At 44.9% G+C, this 22,108-nt stretch overlaps 1 protein-coding gene across 3 annotated transcripts in view; it reads right to left on the bottom strand.

Moving 5' to 3' along the window:
* Positions 1-22,108, bottom strand: part of FHIP1A (FHF complex subunit HOOK interacting protein 1A) — an 839,659-nt gene that overhangs the window by 658,197 nt on the left and 159,354 nt on the right. Inside the window, exon 2 of one of the 3 annotated variants that reach the window (XM_069631271.1) lies at positions 10,099-10,158. The exons of the other annotated variants lie outside the window; for them this stretch is intronic. The gene's annotated coding sequence lies outside the window, so the exon portion shown is untranslated. The remainder of the gene's footprint in view (positions 1-10,098; positions 10,159-22,108) is intronic. 3 annotated transcript variants of the gene reach the window in all.

Below are 22,108 nucleotides of genomic sequence, written 5' to 3'. Positions count from 1 at the left end.
ACGCAGGACGCCCCCTGCCGAAATATTTCTGAAGCAGCACAGCTGTGGACATTACATGTCAAAGATGTGGAATACGTTGGCGGACACAATCCATTCGAAGTGTTAACCAAACCCTTCATTGATTACTAATGGGATGGCATAATACAGACTAGACTCCCTTACCATAAAAGGAACTAGAGTTTCTACATGTTGGCAATCTAGTTTTTTCCATTTTGCATGCATTATACAGTTCTAAACATGACCGCCCCTCAACCCCCTCCCACCCAGAGTAGATCAAATGCATGAGGCATGTACTAAATATCTACCCCAAATATGGTGCTAATTTCTTTTATGTCTTTATCCAGACTCTCCAGGACAGGTTACTCGAACTAGAGGAGGGCGCTTGGAAGGAAAACTGATTTCTGGTTACTGTGATGGTTTCCTCTCTTCACACGTCTGAAGGCATAAAAAGTTATTCAAAGTAACCAGCTTATTGTGCTAATGATATTTATCTTGATTATTAGAAAGCTAAAATATTTGATTAGCAATGGCATTATTTTCAATGTAATGGGAAGCGATTGGTATGCAAGCCATAAAATAAATATGCAGCAGATTTGTGTTCTTCTGAAACTAGCTTTTCGCTGGGTGTGCGAGGGACTGGGAGGGTCCATTAAGGAAAACCCTAGTGACGAATTAAAATACAACATGAAATGCAGATGGAAATGCTACATGGCACATTCCCGGGCTCAGGTGTCCTGGTGTGGTTTATGGAGAGGTTTCATTTCTAAAAATAGATGTTCAAAAAGTCAGAGATGTGGGATAAGAATAATGTATTGTGTCGCAGCAGGGGGGAAATTGTTGCAACGTGGCACCATAGGGTGGGGATATGAGGTTGGCGCTCTTTTAGCCATTTAATGGCTTCTTAGGAGAGGTTTTAGTCCCAGTCACACTAACCTGTGTATTTACATCATTCTGGGCTGTGCGTTGACTACCATTGCATTATTTGGGATGGCAATCTGGTTTAACTCAACAAGAACCATAAGGGTTTGACCAACAATCCGGCCAATATGGAACTTCACCGGACATTTAGCCACGATGTGATTGATCTTTTGGACTTCTACATCATATTACAAATAAACTGGCCCTTTGGCTTACAGGCGGGACACCTCTGCAACGTAATTCTGCATCATCAACCTACCCACACACAATCCCTGCTGTATAGCTTCCCTTAAAGAGTTTTTCAATGAAACAATTGTTTGTGTAACTTCAAAAATGAAGAGCAAGCCAGCAGTGCCGAGAAAAGATTTTAGGATAGGGATCCTAACCATTCTGTCATCTCAAGTGTTTTATAAAAAGTTGACATGAAGCCCACCATCGCACTTGCACCACATCCTTTTGACGACACGCCACATGGCAATAGTGACCCTAACATTGGGAGTCTCCACTTAATCATTTGCAGTAATAATCAGCTCAAATAGATATGTGGAATTATCTCCAAGGACTGTGCCATAGATTAGATTCTCATTTTGGCAAATTCTACCAGATTACCTTCAGGAATGGGTCTATAAAGGTCATGAGTAAGTGAAAACGATTGCATAAACGTAACAACTGTTCTGTCTGCAGACCTTTTCAAACGTGTTGTAGCATCAAAATGGTAAATTACCAGAAACACAATATAATCATTGCTCTTTGAACTCCTTGTGTGTTTATACTAACCTACGAGTCTGCATTCATTTACCTAGGATTCACCATGCGTATGCTGAAAATTGTGTGTATTGAAACACGTACAAGCAACAAGAAAATGCACAGACTGTTCTGTTGCAATATAGCCTTAAAAAAGACAAGAGTCTTCCTCCGATTGCTTGATTCTTAAAGATACAGAAGATTTGAACACCATAGAGGAGGCAATCCCAGTGGATTAACATGTCTGGGTACCAGTGCTCCATATGGCCTTTACATCGATCCAGCACTATATATATGCACTACATGTATTCTTGCTATGGCATTTTTTCAGTTGTAGATAATACAGCAAAACATTGTTTGCAAAAATGTACTAATCCGTGCCATTGTAATGATAGTTTGTGGAAATCCTATCATGTACCCTATATATATTATAGTTACCATACAATTGGGTACTATAGCCTCAAGAATAATGTATTTTGATGTTATAGTGTTGCTCCAAGATCTAATAGATCTAGTCTACTTATCAGATTTTCAAAAGCGATCATTACACAAGTCTCTCTCTCTCTCCCTCCCTAGTGTAAGACAGTATGTACTGTCGATGACTTGCAACCTGTAAAAATCACAGTTGCTCTTTTGCCATTTTCAGTCATCGCTACTTTTGAGCATTTCTCCCGACATTAATAGTTTGACCCACCTATACACTGTGCGGAAACAATCGTTTCCTGCTCTTTACTATTGGCAGAAACAATCAATCATACATATTGAAGTATATTACTACATTTATGCATACTGTTTTTACTCACTCGTGATGGCACCCGTTTTGGACTATGAACTTGTGCTTGAGCAACTTGCTACATTCATGTCGAGTTAAAAACTATTTTGTAGGTTTCGAACCACCCCAATGACAGAGTACTGGCGTTGTAAAGAATGGCTGTGCCCCTGATATGTTCCAGACCCATCTTTTCGGAATGCAGATTTTTGTACTTGGACACACTTTATTGATCTACGTATGCACTTCGAAAAGATGGCTGGTCTGTTGTTGACTGCAGAAAAACGAATCCAAAACAAATGCTTTTCCTCTTCAAACGGAGTCGAATTTTATGAGAGAAATCTGCCTGGTTTCATTGTGAAATACTTTCTTCCATAATTTTAAGACGTCTCTCAATATAAGAGCCTCTGCCCATTCGTATTTCAAGTCATTCCTGACTAACCAGCACAAATATTTCAAGATGCACGCTATTAGCCAGCCATACAAATTCACTCACTACTTCAATTCTATACATGCACACAGCACACAATTTGTTGCTTGCCAATAATCAATTATGACTAACGATTGGCTAGCGGAGAGTGCAGAATTTGGACCCTGCAGCACAGATTGATGTGCTATGTCTCAGAGGCTTTCATTGCTCCCACAATATGTCCAATAGGGCCTACAATGGCAATGATACTCTATACTGTTTATAAGATAACCCTTCCACATATTCTAGCCCGCCGGACACTGGAAATGACCTGTAAGTGCACAAACACAAATCCAGGGGTTCAACGAAACAGTTGAATGTAATTGAGTATTCCACTCATGTTAAATGACGTGTGCGACTTAACGGGTGGGACTAAACTGGATTTATTTTAATGGATCCATATCTGAGCAATTGCTATACTGCAAGTATTAATTGCTCAAATGCTCAATGTCTATGGACATGTCACAGTCACAGTCAAGCTCTGTCCGTGAGTTGCATAGCATGTTTAATTGTGAGCCTGTTTCCATACCTTTGTCAATAAAATCCAACAGAAACAGGGTAAGGCCACCAAAGTCACCTTTGTGGGATCATTCCATGCTGCCGCTCCCACACTGTCCTTGTCCTCCCAGTGCCTACTCTCATATTATCTATGCAATGGCATCTACGGTGCCGTCCCATCGGAAACACTAGGAGCGCTCCAAAAGTCCCACAATTATGTACTTTACCGCATTCATGTGCTAAAGGGAACACAAGCATCACTCTTCCAATACAGTCACTATGCTGGTTTCCTATTGAGAAGAGAACAGGGTCCACATTTCACAGTTTTTTCCACATGCTTACAAACACTTAATGTTAGGGCTTAAATGAGCACAATGTCGTTTGAATTGTCACAGGCTTCATTGTCAAACAGATCTGTGGTTATTCTTATGTTCCCGCAATGCTCTTCTATTTTATCCAAAGCAAGCGTTGTGTCCCCTTTCTTTTGCTGACACGGATATTTCCAAAGACACTAGGGGTGTACCAGACTAACCAACTTGGACTGATAACATTTTATCCGACTTTAATGTATATGGTTTCTCAGTGAGTGCAACATACTTATTAATGTGCAGTCAAAGGAGCGACGTTGCAGAGGGCCCCCCAGTAAAGGCCTCTCCTCTCAAGGTCGATCTTTCTACCCCCCCAATCCCACTGGTCAATTTCAGACCGGAGGTTGGAAGGGGTAGTAGAGTGCCCCATACACTCCTTCCGCTCCACAACTGTGCACCCCAGTCCTCCCACCCTGCTCACTCACTCTACCTTTCCCATCCCGACTTCATGTCAGATTGAAGTCTCCAGCCTGCAGGGCAGAAACGTGACACACAGTGCAATGGCTTAAGTTATTGTTATATATCTTTTATGGCGCAACTCGCCCAAAGGCCTCAGTGCGCAGCACGTCAGAGGAGTGAGAGAGTAGGTCAAGACCAGGGAATCCAGAAGAAGAGGTAGAACTATCCATCAGAAACAAAGATACGTTTTGAGAGCTTTTTTTAAAAGAAGGTAATTCATCACAGAGACAAAGACGGGCAGGGAGGAGGTTGCACAGGCGTGGAGCAGTGGAATCAAAGCTCATGCCACCATAGCGCTGAAGCTTAAATCTTGGCGAGACGAGTTTCAAAGTGCGACTAGACCGAAGTGAGCAGACAGGGAGAACACGTCTGATCCGATTACTAAGATAAATGGGTGCTTTCTCATGGAGACATTTATTTGTGAGAAGTAAAAGCTTGTACAATATAGAGGGTTTTACAGGGAGCTAATGCAAGGCAGTTTGTGCCTCAGTCCCATGTATTCTGGAGAGGCCACCAACAGCATGCACCACATTATTCTGAGCAACCTGTAACATTTTCAGATTAGATTTAGAAGTGCCCGCCAGAAGGCAGTTTCCCATAGTTAACAAGGGCAACAGCAAGGGAAGCAGCGTTGGCATCAGAAAGGAAGGGTTTGATCTGCCGAATGAGATAGGTTGTATAGGCACACAAGGAGTCAAGATAAACACCCAGTGTCTTAACCCAAGGACTAGTGTTGATGGAAGAACCCGCAATATCAAAGGCAGAGTATTTAGGATCAAGTTTTAACAGACGCTGGGGAGAGGCGACTAGCATAAGCTCAGTTTTGCTACCGTTGAGAACCAGGGAATTGTTTATCATCCAATTTTCTATCAGACCGTCAATGTGGTTAATATAAAGAAGATCTTTTCCGTAGTTGCCGGTGAGTTTAATGATGATCTGAGTGTCAGCAGCATAATTGGTGTAAACTACACTGAGACTGTCCAGAAGTTTGAAAAAAGGACAAATATACAAATTAAAAAGGGTAGGCGAGAGACCAGACCGGAAAGGAGTTCAGGAGAAGACTTAAAGCCATCGGAGGTAACCCAAGCGGATCTAGGGCCCAAAAAAGAGGACAGTCATTGTAGCGCCGCAATGCTGGAGCAATTGGCAATACTCCCCAACCTCTCAAGCAGCAGGGAATGATCCACACGGTTGAAGGCTGCCGAAAAATCGAGAAGCATAAGAAGGGCAACCTGACTGGAATCAGTTATTTTACATAAATGAGCTTTAAGGTCCATCAAAGCAGTCTCAGTACTTTGAAGTGCTTGAAAGCCAGACTGAAGAGGACCAAGCTAGTTATTGGTTTCAATGTGTAGTTGAATTTGAGAATAGGCAACCCTATCAAGAATCTTCATAAGAAGAGTAGTGTTGGTTATAGGACGGTAATTGGAGACAGAAGAAGGGTCCATGGAGGCTTTTTTCATCACAGGAGAGATCCATACCTTCTTGAGGGATTCAGGAACTATAGAGGTAGCAAAAGAAGTATTAACCAAGTGTGTAACTAAAGGGATCATACAGGCAAATGATTCTTTCATTTTGGTATGTGGACAAATGTCATCAGGACATGAGGATGGTTTTATGTGGGAGATGATCTCTGAAAGTTCATCTTCACTGATAACTTTAAAGTTAAAGGAAAGAGTGCAAGGAGAGAATGGAGAAAGAGTGAAACCATTAGACGAGGTACAGCTATTCGTACAGGAGAGAGAAGATCGCAAGGAGTCAATCTTGCTGTGATGGGAGTTCAATTTATTTCTAAAGCCCTGTTCGATGTCGGAGCACCATAGATTGCTTTTAACCAGGGCAGGGCAGGAATTATCTTTCTCTTCAAAATCCCTAAGAATAGTAAACAATTCTTTGTGGGAGGAGTGAGCAGAATTAATGCGCTCGTCATAGAAATCTCGTTTGGCCTGGATGATAGCAAGCTTATAGTTGGACGCTGCAAGTTGATATGATGCAAGGGTGAAGGCATTGCTATTTTTCTGCCAGGCCTGTTACTTTTGTCTTTTAGTTGTTCTTAGAGTGAACATTTCCTCAGAGAACCAGGTTTTAGCTAAAGTTTCAGATCTAACCATTTTAACTACAGAAGGGGCAAGGAGTATTGGTTAAGGTGGAGTCAATCTTGTTACACTGGTCAACAAGAACATCAGGGCAGTTAGAGTGGGGAAGATTAGATAGAAGGGGAGAAGCAAGTTCCAAGATGGCTTCAGGGGTAATTTTAGGATAATTCCCAATAGCCGATTGAGCCCTCGGGTTGGTATTCAGCCTGGCAGGTTTGCAGGGCAGGTCCAGAAGAAAAGTAATTAAACTATGATCAGACCAGGAACAGGTCGTAATGTCAAAGTTATATAAATTCAAACAGTGAAAAAGGACCCTGTCAAGAATATGACCATCTTTAAGGGTAGGGGTTGTTAGGTGTTGTTGACGACCGTAGGCTCCAAATGAGACGCATAAGCGAATAGCTTGGTGATCTTTAGTATGAGAGGCCCAAAGGTTAATATCTCCAAGGACAACAACATAGGAAGCCATTTTAAGGATTTCGCCAAGAAGCATAAGGAGTTGTTCCTCAAAAAGGGGCATAGATTTAGGAGGCCAATAGATGTTAAGAAAGCAAATGGTTGTATTAGCGGCAATGGCAATTTTTTTATCACAGTTCGTTCACAATCATCAATAAGGATGGTATTATATTTATGAGCAGCAAAAGAATCTTTAATAATAGCGGTTCCCCCCTCCCCACGGTTCCAGTTGGTACAAAATATTTGATAGGCAGGCAGAGTTGCAGAAACAGCTACATGATTGGAAACATTAGAGAGCCATGTCTCAAAGATGCATAATATATCCAGAGATTGAGTATAGATCACATCATCAGCATGTTTGACCAGCGAACACGTGTTCAGTAGTCCCACACGCAGATGTGAGCGAGGGAGGTGCATCACTGCAGAGGTCATGAAAAGGCAGGGGAGCAGACTTACAAATGATAGAGAGGGGGTGACTAAGGTAACCAAATCACAAGTGGGAAAGGGAACCCAGGGAGAAGGAGAAGGAGCAAATGTGTTCTTACCAGAGAAACTGGTGGGCAGACGTTTCTGAAGCGAGAAGCGGAGCAGCCACGGACTGGCACAGACCGGCCTCACTCATGCGTCTGGTTGAGGCTTAAGAGGGATAGAGAAGTACATTTTGGATGGGAAATGTAGTTCCCAAAGAAAGCAATGACTGCAGATACTTGTCAGGCAGTCGTGGAGGAAAGTCCTGTTACGATAAACATGGCAAGTTTATAAATTCTGAAAAGAGTTCAGAGGAGGGTAAAGTAAAAAAGTTTGAGTTGAATTGGATTAGAAATTATTTAAAATGCATTACAGTTGATAGCATTAAAATACAATACCAGCAACTAACAGTAAAAAGCGAGACACTCTTTGGTGCATCGCCCTTCAGCTCTGTGGTCTTGAGACCACAATCCATAAAAACAGCTTCACCGCCACCCACCTTCTAGGTATGTTTTATTTCCTCAGGCCACGCTGATGTCAGCAAAGGCTGTGGTGGCTCTAGCAAACGTGCACCGGCAAATGTGGGGGGAAGGGAGAGCGGAGGTGAGGGGGCCGAGGACCCGAGGGGGATCAACCTACAATACACTGGGTACAGCTAGTATGATAGCAATTGTGGAGGCAATATTATGTGAAAATAGTTCTAAAAAGCAAAATAAAACAATGGATTCTGGGGAGTAAACAGTTGGATACAGACTACTTGAAATCGCTCTAAAACAGAAATTCTCAAAATTAAAATTTGAAAAATGTATTTTGAAAAACAAACATTCTCAGTATCTCTATATCTTGTGTTGATATGGACCACGGCAAAGGCTGCCAATATCAGCTTAAAGATTATGACTTGCTTCCTGAAGCTAGGTCCACACTATAAGTACCTTAACAATAATAATAGCCCCAACAATATGGGTGGAGGCACTGACTGGCATAGCATACAGAATTATATATGATATGAGACTTATATGATAAGGAAAGTGGTAAAAGGACTATCTGACTGCAATTAGGGGTGGAGGAAGTGGTCATTGGCATGGCCTTGGAGGCCATTACGGTCACTATCAGGAGCCTTTGCAACTCCACTTCATATGGGTTAAGGCATTTATTGGTTCGACAAATAGATTGTATGGAGGGTGAAATGAAGGTACTGGAGGGAGAAACAGTTAATAATTTTGAGTTAACGGAAAGGGTTGCAACAGAAAAGGTGGAACAACATAACCTGTATGATCACTTGGGTAAATTGGACTGCATATCTAAAATGCATGATTAAGGCGATAATGGCGGGAGAGAGCTCACTTGGCTGGTCAACAGAGAAAAAGGGCATAGTACAATTACAGCGATTAATGGACCTGATTGGAGGGTCACTGTCAGGAGTCAGGGTTTGGGCAGGAAAAGGCATATAATGCGGAAGTAAAGTGTGGGAACTCCACTTCCCAGTAGGCAAAGGGGCATTGTGTAGTTCCCTATGCGCGCCACTAAGCAGCTGCAGGCAATCTAAGAGGCATGCTTATAACCGCCAACCGGTGCTGATAATTAATGTTGGAGAGCACGGGCGGCAGCAGCGAAGTAGCGGGCTGAAGATGCGCTGAGGCTGGCAGGTGGCAGAAATGCTGGAGGGGGCGTTGGACTAAGCGCTCAAAAGATCCTGGCGAGAGCCGTGCAGGAAGAGACTCGAGTCGTGGCGGTAAGAGGAGATTGCAGAGCTGAAACTCTGTCATTTCTTCGGGTCCGGGCCGCCTCAGGAGGCGCCCGGACATCCAGTTAAGTGGCTCACAAATTTGTATATGCTTTTATGCTAATCTGCTAATGCCTGGGTCGCGGCGCTGAAAGGAGGTGGCCAGGCGCAGAACTCTGCCTCATTACTTCAGGTCCGGACGGCCCGAAGAGGCGTCCGGGCATTCAGTTAAGTGCGTCTTACTATATGCACGTTATTATTGCCCATATGCCCGGAATTGAGAGGTGGCCTAAATCGTATCACTTGGTAAAGAAACATTTATAGCTCATGCAGGCCTGCTGTGCCTGCAGGGTTTTACCGAGACACATTTTTGGTTAAAACAAGAAAAGGACTGGTTCATTAAGGAGGTGTTGAGAGAAAAGAAGATGCCAGTTAATGGCCCTTTTGCACACACAATGCTTATTTCAACTACACGTACAGCGCTATGTTCCTTGTTTTGTGGCTCTACTTGCCCATTTAGGGCTATGTGTCTGTCACAGTCACTACAGGGAATTCCCTAGTTTGTGCCATCATGCTTACGCAATATTATGTTCTGTGTATGAGGAGTTGGTTATTGGTGTTTGTTGCATTTAAGTTATGACCACTAACCTATATGTTCTATGTGCTTATGTGAGTCTATTGAATATGTCATTCTCTACTAGTTGTATGTATTAAGGTTAGAAGTACAGGGGTCGAGAGTAGAATTCATGTGGTAACAAGTCAGGAGCTGTTTTGTCAGGCAGGAGTTATGCGCAGCTAGGTTTTTCTATGTATGCATGTTTCTTTACCCCCATCTTCCCTTTGTCATTCCATCCCCTTTCCCTAACTCAGTCTTCCCCCCATTGGCTGCCACGTGGTTTCCTCTATTAATATTTAGGTGCCTGTGCCAACCACGGTGGGAGGGTCGATCTATTCGGCTTCTGTGGTTCGGGAGAGGGGATTGATATCCTCCTCCTTTATGCAGTAGTGACAGTCACCAGGAATCAAGATGGTATTAACGAAGTATTTCAGACTATTATGCAGCACTTGTACATGCATCATTAGGACCGACTCAGACCAGGTTCTCGTCTTATTGGGAAAAGCATACTTACCGAAATGTTTGACGTCCCTCTCAATTTTGGAGCTGGCTCACTAACTGGACAGCTGGGCACCTGGGGTTAGAAGAGACATAAAAGACTAAGTAGATTCTACTGGCATGGGGTGTAACTCAAAATCGAGCTGTTCTGTGACAACGGTCCAATCTGCCAAAAAATCGCCCCCAGATGATGTACCCAAAGCCCCGCTGCATCCATTACCAGTCATAGAACTGTCTTTCTTCAGAATCGGCATGTACCTAGACGCTGGAGCATTCAAGATCTGGCAACCAGTACATCTTGGTAATTTTGGACTATGCAACCAGATATCCTGATGCCTTCCCTTTAAGGAGTAACGCCAGCAATGCCATCCTGGAGTTTCTCCAACCTCACTTCACCCGAGTGGGCTTCCCAGCCAAAATCCTAAACGATCAGGGAAGCAGTTTCATGTCAAAGCTAATGGCGGGCATGAAAACCCAGATGGCCATCCAAACACTCCATACCTCAATAAACCATTCCCCAGGCCAATGGTCTTGTCAAACAGTTTCCTTGGACCCTATAACATATCCTAAAAAGGCTGGTCACTTGGGCTCTGTTAGCCATCCGAAAGACCACAATCTTCTACGGGATTCCCTCACTTCGTATTGGTGTACAACCAGAATCCCCAATATGTTGGCTATCATGTGGGATAAATGGAAAGGACCAGACAGCCGACAGATCAGTGAGCATCCAATGGTGCAGAATACGCCTGAATACATGGAGGCACACAGACCCTTTGCAAGAGCTCCAGCCCCAACAAGAGAAGTTGTCTAACAAAAAAGTCAGGTTGTGCACCTTCCAAGTGGGTGACAAAGTAATGGTATTACTCCCAACTACTCAAAACAAGGTATTGGCTAAGCGGCATAGACCAATCACAGGAGTTGTGTCGCATCTCACCTACAAAGTACAGAAAGCCGATTGACAGAAAGTAAACTGCAGGCGTGGAAGGAAAACGGTAATACCAAACTCCTGCTTCTATATGCCAACAGCATTTGGGAGAGTTCTCGATCAATTGAAATTCATGCAGTGACCTTGCCAGTTGGTCTCCTTGCAAGCAGCCATCAAGAACTCACCCAATTGATAGGGAGTTTTTGTGCTCGTTTTACACAGAACCTGGCTGCGTGAAGGGAGTTGTCCACAAAATCCAGGGAGTGTTATACCCCACCAACAATCTGATGCGAGAAGGTCTATAATGAATGGTCTTTGCAAATAGTCCATGTTCCCAGAAAATACATGAATTTTGTAGTGCCTTCAGACGACTCAATATCCAAACCTGATGCCATCTAATGCATTGGATAGATGAACTTGTGGAGACCTTAGGGAAGGCAAGGTTCGTCTACACCCTGGTCCTGACACTAAGGGCTACTAGCAGGTTCCCCTGGATGAAGAAGTGAAGCCGAAAATAGCCTTCTCACCTCCAGATGGACTTTCCAGTTTACCATACTGCCATTTGGCCTTTACTGGGGACTTGCTAACTTCCTGTCACGCTCACCTGATTCCCACGGAGGCGCAGGTCCGGCTACGAGTGCTGATGCTTCTTCAATGGTGAAGCGCAGGACTCAGAAGATGGACAGGAAGGGCCCCTCTACTCTGGCTTTTCTGGCTCGCAGGAATATTCCCCTGTGCATGAAAAGGGAGTATTACCTGCTGACGGAATAATGCTCAAGCCTCCCACTCCCTTCCAACCCTCCACGATACCCTTCCACGATTCCCTGTGAAGTCTCACCTTAGGGTCTGGAAGGATGAGTTCTCCATCCTGCTTCTGATGCAGGGGCGCGTTGAAACCCAGTTACTTCACTGGATTGAGGTTTGATGGGAGTTCAAAATAAGCTTGACTATTCAGGTGAGGCGCTGGAAGAGTTCTGTTGCAAGTTCAAAAGTTCAAGCTTATAATAATGTTCATTGTCTTATTGCAGCAAGCGCTAATGCTTATGTCTTTTTCCCCTTTGGGGCCGGGGTTCGGAATGCCGGAGATATGGCGCCGACCCGAAATGAAACGTGCAGTTCCAGTAAATGACAGGTAAGTTCTGGATGAGCGTTCTGGTAATGTCTTTGCATTCGCTCACTCAATGTCTTTGTCTTTTTTCCCCATAGCGGCAGGACCCGAAATGAAATGGGAATGACCCAACAGGTAAGTCTTAGAAGGAAACTGAGCCTTTCCTATTCCCTTCCTTCTCTCACCTTGTCTTCTTGTCTTTTTCTCTCTAGGCTCAGAGAAGTGGGTGCGGATCCGGATGATCGCTGCTGAAGATGGAGGCACTCAGGAAAGGTGAGTGAAATGCAGCGCTGCAGCGATCGAAGCGAAATGCTTTTAAAATGATGTCTTCCCTTTCAGGATCGTCGGTGTGATGTCTCTGTGATGCAGCTTTAGCTGGTAAGGTCTTCTTTCTCTCCAATTCTCTCTTATCTCTTATCTCCCTTTGCAGGCAACCCAGGATGCTGACCGGCGTGGCTGAAGTCCAGATGCAGGAGCTGACACGGTGAGCGTCCAGCTGCGAGGAGCAGAACAACGCGAAGCGTGAGTTGCTGATCGGGCGTGGTTTAAATAGCTTTGGAAGAAGTTCCAGGTATGTATCCTTCCACCGATCAGGTATGTATCCTTCCCTGACCACACCCAGGTGGAAAGTAGTCCCACAGGTAAAGTAGTTCCATTCAGGCCTCAAGAGGGCATGGATGTAGCAGCATGGTCTGCATCAGGTAAGTGCACATTAAAACACTTGAACACATGTCTAGCTTTATGAGCCTGGCGCCTAAGGCGCCAGGACAGGGGTCTAAGATGAGCCTGGCGCCTGAGGCGCCAGGACTGTGTCCAAAGGGCCCCAGCTTGGGCCCGCTGGCACTTCCCTGGGGGGAATGATGCCTGCCTTTGGGGTTGCTGGGTCGGACCTGGCTCCTTAGAGGTAGGCATCATGACAGTACCCCCGCTCAAGGCCCCTCCCAAGGTTGTTCCCTCCGGGGGTTTTGGCTTGTTCGGAAATCTCCGGTGGAACCTTTGTATTAATCGAGGTGCGTGAACATAGTTACTAGGCTCCCACGAGCAATCCTGAGGTCCATATCCCTTCCAGTCAACAAGATAGAAGAGTTTTGACTTTAACACCTTGGAGTCTAAAATGTCTTTAACTTCGAATTCTAATTCCCCTTCAATTTGAACTGAGTCTGGAGGCTTGGACAGTCGGGTCCCTGGTTGTACTGGCTTCAAAAGTGATGCATGAAAAACTGGATGAATATGCATGTTAGACGGTAAATCCAGTTTAAAGGCCACGGGATTGATTATAGCCTTGATGGGATAAGGTCCTATGAATCTGGGATTGAAGGTTCGCGGGCCCTTGAGGGGTAAATGTTTCGTTGCTAGCCATACCTGGTCTCCTACTTGGTAAGGAGGAGTTTTACTTCGGTGTAAATCAGCGTTTTCTTTATACTTTTTCTTGGCTTGCTGTAAATGAGTTGCAGCTTCTTTGAAGGCTCGGGTTATTGTGGAATGCAGATTTACTGCGGGCATTTCCAGGGTCAGAGGTGGATCTAGGTCAGAGGTCCGAGGATGGTGACCATACAAAGTATAAAAAGGAGTTTGTCCGGTTCCAGAATGCACTGAATTGTTGTATGCATATTCTGCGATCCAAAGGATGTCTTTCCAATTTAACTCGGATTGGTGTAACATGCACCGAAGATATTGCTCAAGAGTCTGATTGGTTCTCTCGGTTTGTCCGTCGGTCTGGGGGTGGTGACTAGTGGATAACCGCACATCTATTTGTGCTAGTTGGCAACACTTCTTCCAAAAATGGGAGATGAATTGACTTCCACGATCCGAGACTAATATGGAAGGGAAACCATGTATGCAAACTATATTCTCCAGAAATTCCTTGGCCAAGGTGGAAGCTGAAGGCAAACCCTTTAAAGGGATAAAGTGGGCCATTTTGGAGAATAGATCCACAATTACAAGGATAGTGTTGTAACCAGCACAAGGGGGCAGGTCAGTTATAAAGTCCATTGACAAGGTGTCCATGGTGCCGATGGAATATCCAAGGGTTGAAGTAGGCCGGCTGGCCTTTTCTTTTGACCCTTGTTTTGGGTGCAAATTCCGCAAGACAATACATAAGACTTTATGTCTTTTCTCCAAGAAGGCCACCAGAAGTGGCGTTTGATTTTTTCCTCCGTTTTAGCGGTACCAGGGTGTCCTTCCATTAATGATTCATGATGATGGGCAATAACAAGTTCTTGCAATTCTTTACTTGGCAGAAACAACCGCTCCTGGAAGTAGGGTAAATCATCCTTAACGGTGTAATGAGGACCCTTTTGACTCCATTCCAGTAAGGCTGAAGAGTCTAGAAGTTGTTTTACTTGCGTTTGGATATCCTCAATAGTTTGCAATGAAGTTAAGCCTAAGATTCTTTGTTCAGGTATGATTGGCACAGGTTCTAAACTCGAATTGGGTTCTTCCATGCCAATCCGGGATAAGGCGTCCGCTTTACCATTCTTGCAGCCAGGGCGATAGGTAATTACAAAATCAAATTCCGCAAAGAATAAAGCCCATCGGAGTTGTCGTGAAGATTGAGCTTTGGCCGTCTTTAAATACTGTAAATTTCTGTGGTCCGTAATTACGGTGATGGTGTGTCTTGCCCCGAGAAGGTAGTAACGCCAAGCCTTGAAAGCAGATTTAATAGCCAGTAACTCTTTGTCGGTAATTGCGTAGTTGATTTCAGGAGGAGAAAATTTCCTGGACCAAAAAGGCCACAGGGTGTAGTTGGTTAGTTTCTGGGTCTCTTTGCGACAGGACAGCTCCCATGGCCGAACTGGATGCGTCGGTTTCCACAATGTAAGGGAGATCTGGGTGCGGGTGCTTCAATACAGGTGCAGAGGTGAATTTGGTTTTCAGGTCCTGAAAGGCTTGTTCGGCCCTCAAGAGTCCATTCAAAGCATTTGTTTTTCTTTAGGAGAGCTGTGATGGGTTGGACTGTTCGGGAAAATTCCGGGATGAATCTTCGATAGAAATTGGCGAAGCCGAGCATGCTCTGAACTCCCTTCACCGAGCTAGGAGATGGCCATTTGAGGATGGCGTCCACCTTTCGCGAGTCCATTCGGACTCCTTGAGGTGTCAGGATGAATCCGAGAAACTCAACTTCTGTGGTATGAAAAACGCATTTTTCGAGCTTTGCAAATAGTCTGTGCTGGCGCAATTTCTCAAGAACTGCCCCAACATGTTTTCTGTGATTGGATTCTGAAGAAGAGTACACCAGGATGTCGTCAATATAAACAATGACACAGACATCGATAAGTTCCCGAAGAACATCATTCATAAAGTACTGAAAGGCGGCAGGTGCATTGCACAAACCAAAGGGCATCACCTGATATTCGAAAAGCCCAAATTTGGTGTGGAATGCAGTCTTCCATTCGTCGCCTTCTTTTATACGCACCAGGTGATAAGCTCCTCGGAGATCTAACTTGGTGTACACACAAGCGTCTTTCACCTGGTCGATAAGCTCAGGGATCAGGGGCAGAAGATAACGATTCTTAATCGTTATTTGATTTAGGGCGCGATAGTCTATACATGTTCTAAGGTTGCCCTCTTTTTTCGGCACGAAGAACAGAGCTGAGGAGACAGGAGACTTGGACGGGCGAATAAAACCGTTGGCTAGGTACTGATGTAAATACTGACGCAAATGCAGGTTCTCAGGTTCCGTAAGAGCATAAATCCTGCTACAAGGTAGTTGAGCATTGGGTACCAGATCGATTTGGCAATCATAAGACCGATGGGGAGGTAACGTGTTAGCCTGTTCCTTCTGAAAAACGTCTTGGAATTCTTGGTATTCTGACGGTAGCTGTACAGGGGTGGAAGTTGCTGAGGCTAGACCCATAACTGGATTTCTTGGATAACAAGTTGGTTCACAATTAGGAAAACTTATCTTCTTTGCTCGCCAGTCAATTCTGGGATTATGTGTTTCTAACAAAGGAATTCCAAGAATTACTTGAAATTGTGGGGCCTTGATCAGATCAAACACAATTGCTTCCCGATGTCCATCCTGACCCACCAGTGTCATTTCAACAGTGGAATGCGTTACAGGCCCTGAGGCTATTTCGGTTCCATCTACTGTAGTAATGACATCTTGGGTTACTTTCGGGCGGAGAGGGAGCTTAATCCTGGAAGCCAATTCACGGTCTATGTAATTTCCAATAGCTCCACTGTCGATGTATGCTTTTATAGCATGCAACTGCTGAGGCTGTTTTGGGTCCACGAGCACCATTGGCATGACAAAATGCGAGGTCAAAGTTTGTTTTCAAGCTCGGCAAGCGGACCCCTACGCTTGTTGGGCTAGGTCGTTTCCCGAATCAGGTGTCAATATATCGTTATCAGTGGCTCCAACCACCTTCTTAGGTGGTTTAACCGGACAATTTCGAAGAAAGTGACCGGAAGTCCCGCAATACAGACAAAGTTGCATTTGCCGCCTTCTCTCTCGTTCCGTCTGCGTTAATGGTCCTTTAACACCGCCGATTTGCATAGGTTCGGATACGTCGGTACTCTTGGAGTTAACTTGGGTTTTGATCGGTACTCGGGTTTCGTATTTGAACCGATCTGCTTTTCTATTTTGAAGTCTATGATCAAGTTGAACCACCAAGTCTAATGTAGTCTGCGCAGACCTGGGGTAGATTTACAATCTGAGCTAGAACATCCTTAAGCTCTCCGCGCAGGCCTCGATGAAACAATGTAATCCTTTTGTTTTCTGGCCATCCAGTTTCCACAACCAGTCTATTAAAGGTGGCAACGTAGGACAGGAGATCCTGATTACCTTGTCGTAAGGATAACAGTTCGTTATCAAGGGCCTGTCCTTGAGAGTGTCGAGCAAACAATCTTTCCATGCTGGCCTGGAAGCCCTGAAAATCCTGGAGAATGGGATCATCCTGATTTACCAATGGAATAGACCAATCGGCAGCACTGCCACTGAGGTAAGATAGTATAAAGGCTACCTTGGTCTGGTCGTTAGGGAAGGCTCCGGGTCTGCATAGAAAGTGTAAACGACATTGGTTCATAAAGACGGCATATTTCTTGGGATCCCCGCAAAACGTTCAGGCGGGGCCAAAGGCATGTGTCCAGGTAGATTGATTTGTACCGGGTTATTCAAACCCATTGATGTGGAAGTACCTCTGGGATTAGGTAAAGGAGTGTGCCCTGCCTGGGCCTGCAGTAACCTTTTGGCCAGGTCATCTGTTCTTTCCTTTGATAGGATCAGTTCTCTTTTGAGAGCGTTAGTCTCCTGGCGGGCTGAGTGCACCTCTGCCCGTAATTCCCCCAAAAGTTGAGCCAGCTGATCGGTCTCGGAAGTCTCCATAGCGCCCGGGTGGGAAATTGTGGGTAGGCTTCGCGTTCTGTCACGCTCACCTGATTCCCACAGAGGCGCAGGTCCGGCTACGAGTGCTGATGCTTCAATGGTGAAGCGCAGGACTCAGAAGATGGACAGGAAGGGCCCCTCTACTCTGGCTTTTCTGGCTCGCAGGAATATTCCCCTGTGCGTGAAAAGGGAGTATTACCTACTGACGGAATAATGCTCAAGCCTCCCACTCCCTTCCAACCCTCCACGATACCCTTCCACGATTCCCCGTGAAGTCTCACCTTAGGGTCTGGAAGGATGAGTTCTCCATCCTGCTTCTGATGCAGGGGTGCGTTGAAACCCAGTTACTTCATTGGATTGAGGTTTGATGGGAGTTCAAAATAAGCTTGACTATTCAGGTGAGGCGCTGTAAGAGTTCTGTTGCAAGTTCAAAAGTTCAAGCTTATAATAATGTTCATTGTCTTATTGCAGCAAGCGCTAATGCTTATGTCTTTTTCCCCTTTGGGGCCGGGGTTCGGAATGCCGGAGATATGGCGCCGACCCGAAATGAAACGTGCAGTTCCAGTAAATGACAGGTAAGTTCTGGATGAGCGTTCCGGTAATGTCTTTGCATTCGCTCACTCAATGTCTTTGTCTTTTTTCCCCATAGCGGCAGGACCCGAAATGAAATGGGAATGACCCAACAGGTAAGTCTTAGAAGTAAACTGAGCCTTTCCTATTCCCTTCCTTCTCTCACCTTGTCTTCTTGTCTTTTTCTCTCTAGGCTCAGAGAAGTGGGTGCGGATCCGGATGATCGCTGCTGAAGATGGAGGCGCTCTGGAAAGGTGAGTGAAATGCAGCGCTGCAGCGATCGAAGCGAAATGCTTTCAAAATGATGTCTTCCCTTTCAGCATCGTCGGTGTGATGTCTCCGTGATGCAGCTTTAGCTGGTAAGGTCTTCTTTCTCTACCAATTCTCTCTTATCTCCCTTTGCAGGCGACCCAGGATGCTGACAGGCGTGGCTGAAGTCCAGATGCAGGAGCTGACACGGTGAGCGTCCAGCTGCGAGGAGCAGAACAACGCGAAGCGTGAGTTGCTGATCGGGCGTGGTTTAAATAGCTTTGGAAGACGTTCCAGGTATGCATCCTTCCACCGATCAGGTATGTATCCTTCCCTGACCACACCGAGGTGGAAAGTAGTCCCACAGGTAAAGTAGTTCCATTCAGGCCTCAAGAGGGCCTGGATGTAGCAGCATGGTCTGCATCAGGTAAGTGCACATTAAAACACTTGAACACATGTCTAGCTTTATGAGCCTGGTGCCTAAGGCGCAAGGACAGGGGTCTAACATGAGCCTGGCGCCTAAGGCGCCAGGACTGTGTCCAAAGGGCCCCAGCTTGGGCCCCTGGCACTTCCCTGGGGGGAATGATGCCTGCCTCTGGGGTTGCTGGGTCGGACCTGGCTCCTTAGAGGTAGGCATCATGACACTTCCGGAGACTAATGATCTGAGTCCTAGCCCCATGTGAGGTATTTGCTGGAGCATATCTTGACTACATTTTTCTATACAGAACATGGAAAGAGCACGTCACAAACTTAACTGCCATGTGTGATCAACTGTGGAAAGCTCATTTTACTGGCAATCCAGCCAAGTGTCTCCTGGTGCTATCACTTGTAAAGTACTTAGGGGTCCAGGTCAGAAATTGTTAAAGGCATACTCTAGTAAAAAAATTTTATTGTCCCTATGGGTCGGCCATGTTTTTTTAAGGCTAAGTGGCTCGATTTTAGAAAACTTTCCTATGGACCTTACCCGAGTTTTCGTCCATTAAAACGCACGCGAAAACAAGCACCTGGGAGCTGCCATTTTCTGATAATCCTATCTTTTCCCCGATCGCCCTGGCACACCTGCTTTTGCGGCACTAAATCAATTCCACCGCCCCTGAGCCTGACATTATCAAAACATTCATATTCCCCGCCTCTCCCCGTGACGTTACTGTGCTGCGTAGGCAAACGCGCCCAGTCGTCTTCTGCGCGACTCCACACAGAACCCGGAAACCAACACAGATCAACTCACAACACAGCGCGCCACAATTCGGAATATGAAACTGTACTTTACAATGAAACAGCAACACGGTACATTTGGTAAAGTACATTTATTTGGCATCAAATGTTTAGAGAATATTCATATGAACTCCGGAAGACATTTATTTTCTTTTATCTGTATCCGCAATAACTGTTCCGTTTCATCTTGGGTCACGCGCTGTTCCATTATGGCACACAGGGTGTTCATTTTCGTAAAACGAATCACTTTGGAAGCACGGTGAACCGCAAGGCTGTTCCATCAACTAGGCACTAGTCGAGCCTAAAGTTTGTTATGTTACTTCGAGCCACTAGTACAGCGTAAGGGCATGTGGGCCCTTGGCGATCGTCCCATAATATGGTGATCGTGCTCCAGTTGTTGACACGAAGCTGCAGGTGTCTGCTGAAGAATCCGTCCGCCGGTGTCTCAAACAGGTGGCAGTTGCAGAACGGGATCAAATACCTGTTAAGAAAACAAATAAATGATAATTAGTCTCACTATGTTCTTCTCTAACATAAATGCGAAAAGTAACGAGATAAATCTAGGGCAACACACAATGATAAACGACACTCTACATGCATGAGGAATGATATGATATACGATATGGCATTTGTAACGCGCGTATACTCAAGTGTTTCTAGGCGTGACGAGGCAGGTGGGGAACAAGGGCAGACAGACAACGATCCTACTAGGCCAGGTGTTTTTTTCTGATCGCGCATGGGGATGGGCTGTACAAGGATAGTTGAATACAAATTAAATAACAGGGCCAGCTGGTGGCAAGTGCAAGGTAAATGCCGGGACAAGGGGCTGAAGGATACAGAGACAGTCCCGTAGTGCAGGGAAAAGTGGCTGGGCCAAGGAGCCAGATCGGTGACACCAGTGAACCTGCATGCCCATGTGCCCACTACAAACAGTTTCAACATCTTTTACAGTCATCATTCATTCATTTATTCATGCATCCATTCACTAAATCTTTATTCCGGTATAAAAGCGTGTAAAGATTTACTTACATTATATTTGAAATTTCCATTGTGTCTCTTCGTAATGCAGTCTGTAAAACGGACCATGCTCTTGACAATGATTTTTCGTATACTGACCTAAAACTGAAACTCGGTCTAGTTTCTGAATTATCTGCCTTATCGTCTCTTACGTTATTGCGCACTCCCTTCAAATGTAGTTCTTTCAGCATTGTCCCTGTCTCAAGGTCAAAAAACAATAGACCCTTATACTTCCAGTGCGACTTGTGGGCCTCATCTGTGCACTGTCCTTCGCATTCTTTATTTGCAACATCACATAGTATAGGCATCTGTGAGAACTTGAAGTTTAGAATCCGTCTATGTAGTGCGCCTCAATGTGCAAATGCGAACTGGCTTCTCTCCCAAATGCCACGGCCTGCTTGGCTGGCGCGTTCTAAGTGCCCCAATTTTGTCCCCGTTGTCTGCGAGCTTTGCAGCCTAAATTGAAACATTTAATTTTTTGCGGAAGGTCAGGGAAAGTATAAAGTACCACAGGAGTTGAGTTAAAAGTGAGATTTATTGTTTGTTTGTTTGTTTTATTTTTTGCAATACGCAAGCCTCCCCTCCGTTAACAGTGCGCAGCATTTACATTTACATGAGATGAGACATGAGAAAAATATATACATACACATATGTGAGGTGAATAGAGAGAATTCAAAGATGACACCCAGCTTCTTCGCCACCCATGATGGTGAAGTTGGGGGTTAGGTTTACTGGTACACTGCACAATAACATTTATTTACAAAAATACAACCCTATTGCAATTATTTAAACCGCGATTTGTACTTTTCAATCAGCTGTGCATCGGGTGGGCATGGCACAGTCGCAATGTTTGGTGGCAATGGATCACTTCTCTGTACAGAAACGTCCAAAATTCCATATCTGTGCTTCTCTAACACAGCAACAATAAGGCCTTTCACAAAGTCGAACTGCATTTCATCATAGACTGGTTTAATCACCCATTGCTTACTTCGTTTTGAAAACACCTTGGTGTAGCGAGGCATCCTTACTTTGCCCCTAGTCCTAGATTGTTCACGTCCGACATTGCTGTTATGGGCCAAGACGGCTAGTAGAGTGCGATGTTTCATGCCCCGAAAGCTAAAATGCAAGCGTTTTGGCCTGTACTTTAGGCACATATTGTGGAACACATCCAAATCTCCTGTGTGACAGAATTCTGTCAGTCCTCTCAAATCTCTTGATAGAGTTTTGTCGAAAACAATCTTCTAAATGGCTTTGTGTGTCGGTGATGATGGAATCAACCACTTCTTCTTCCGTGCCTCCTCTGGGGACAAAGGGCCATGTTCACATTGGTGGAAATGTTCATTTGCTGTCCAGCGGTGAACGTTGGTACAGTGGTGCATCAGTGACCGCCATTTTTCAAGTAGTATTTCCACTGACCCCTCGCAAGTTTTTGAGCTCCACCAAAGATGGTTGGTGATAGAATGTGACCACTGCAAAATACTTTCAAAACCTTTTTTTTTTTCCTGCAGCCGAGATTTTCTTATTGATTGATTTAGCAAGATGCCATACGTCAAATTGATGTTTAATATGTGGGAACTGCTCTCTCATTGTCTTGGCAATTGAAACGTGTCTATCCG

The sequence above is a fragment of the Ambystoma mexicanum genome, chromosome 6q (assembly GCF_040938575.1).
Source record: "Ambystoma mexicanum isolate Mex_15411 chromosome 6q, UKY_AmexF1_1, whole genome shotgun sequence".
Taxonomy (NCBI): Eukaryota; Metazoa; Chordata; class Amphibia; order Caudata; family Ambystomatidae; genus Ambystoma; species Ambystoma mexicanum.
This window is presented reverse-complemented; position numbering and strand designations above follow the sequence as displayed.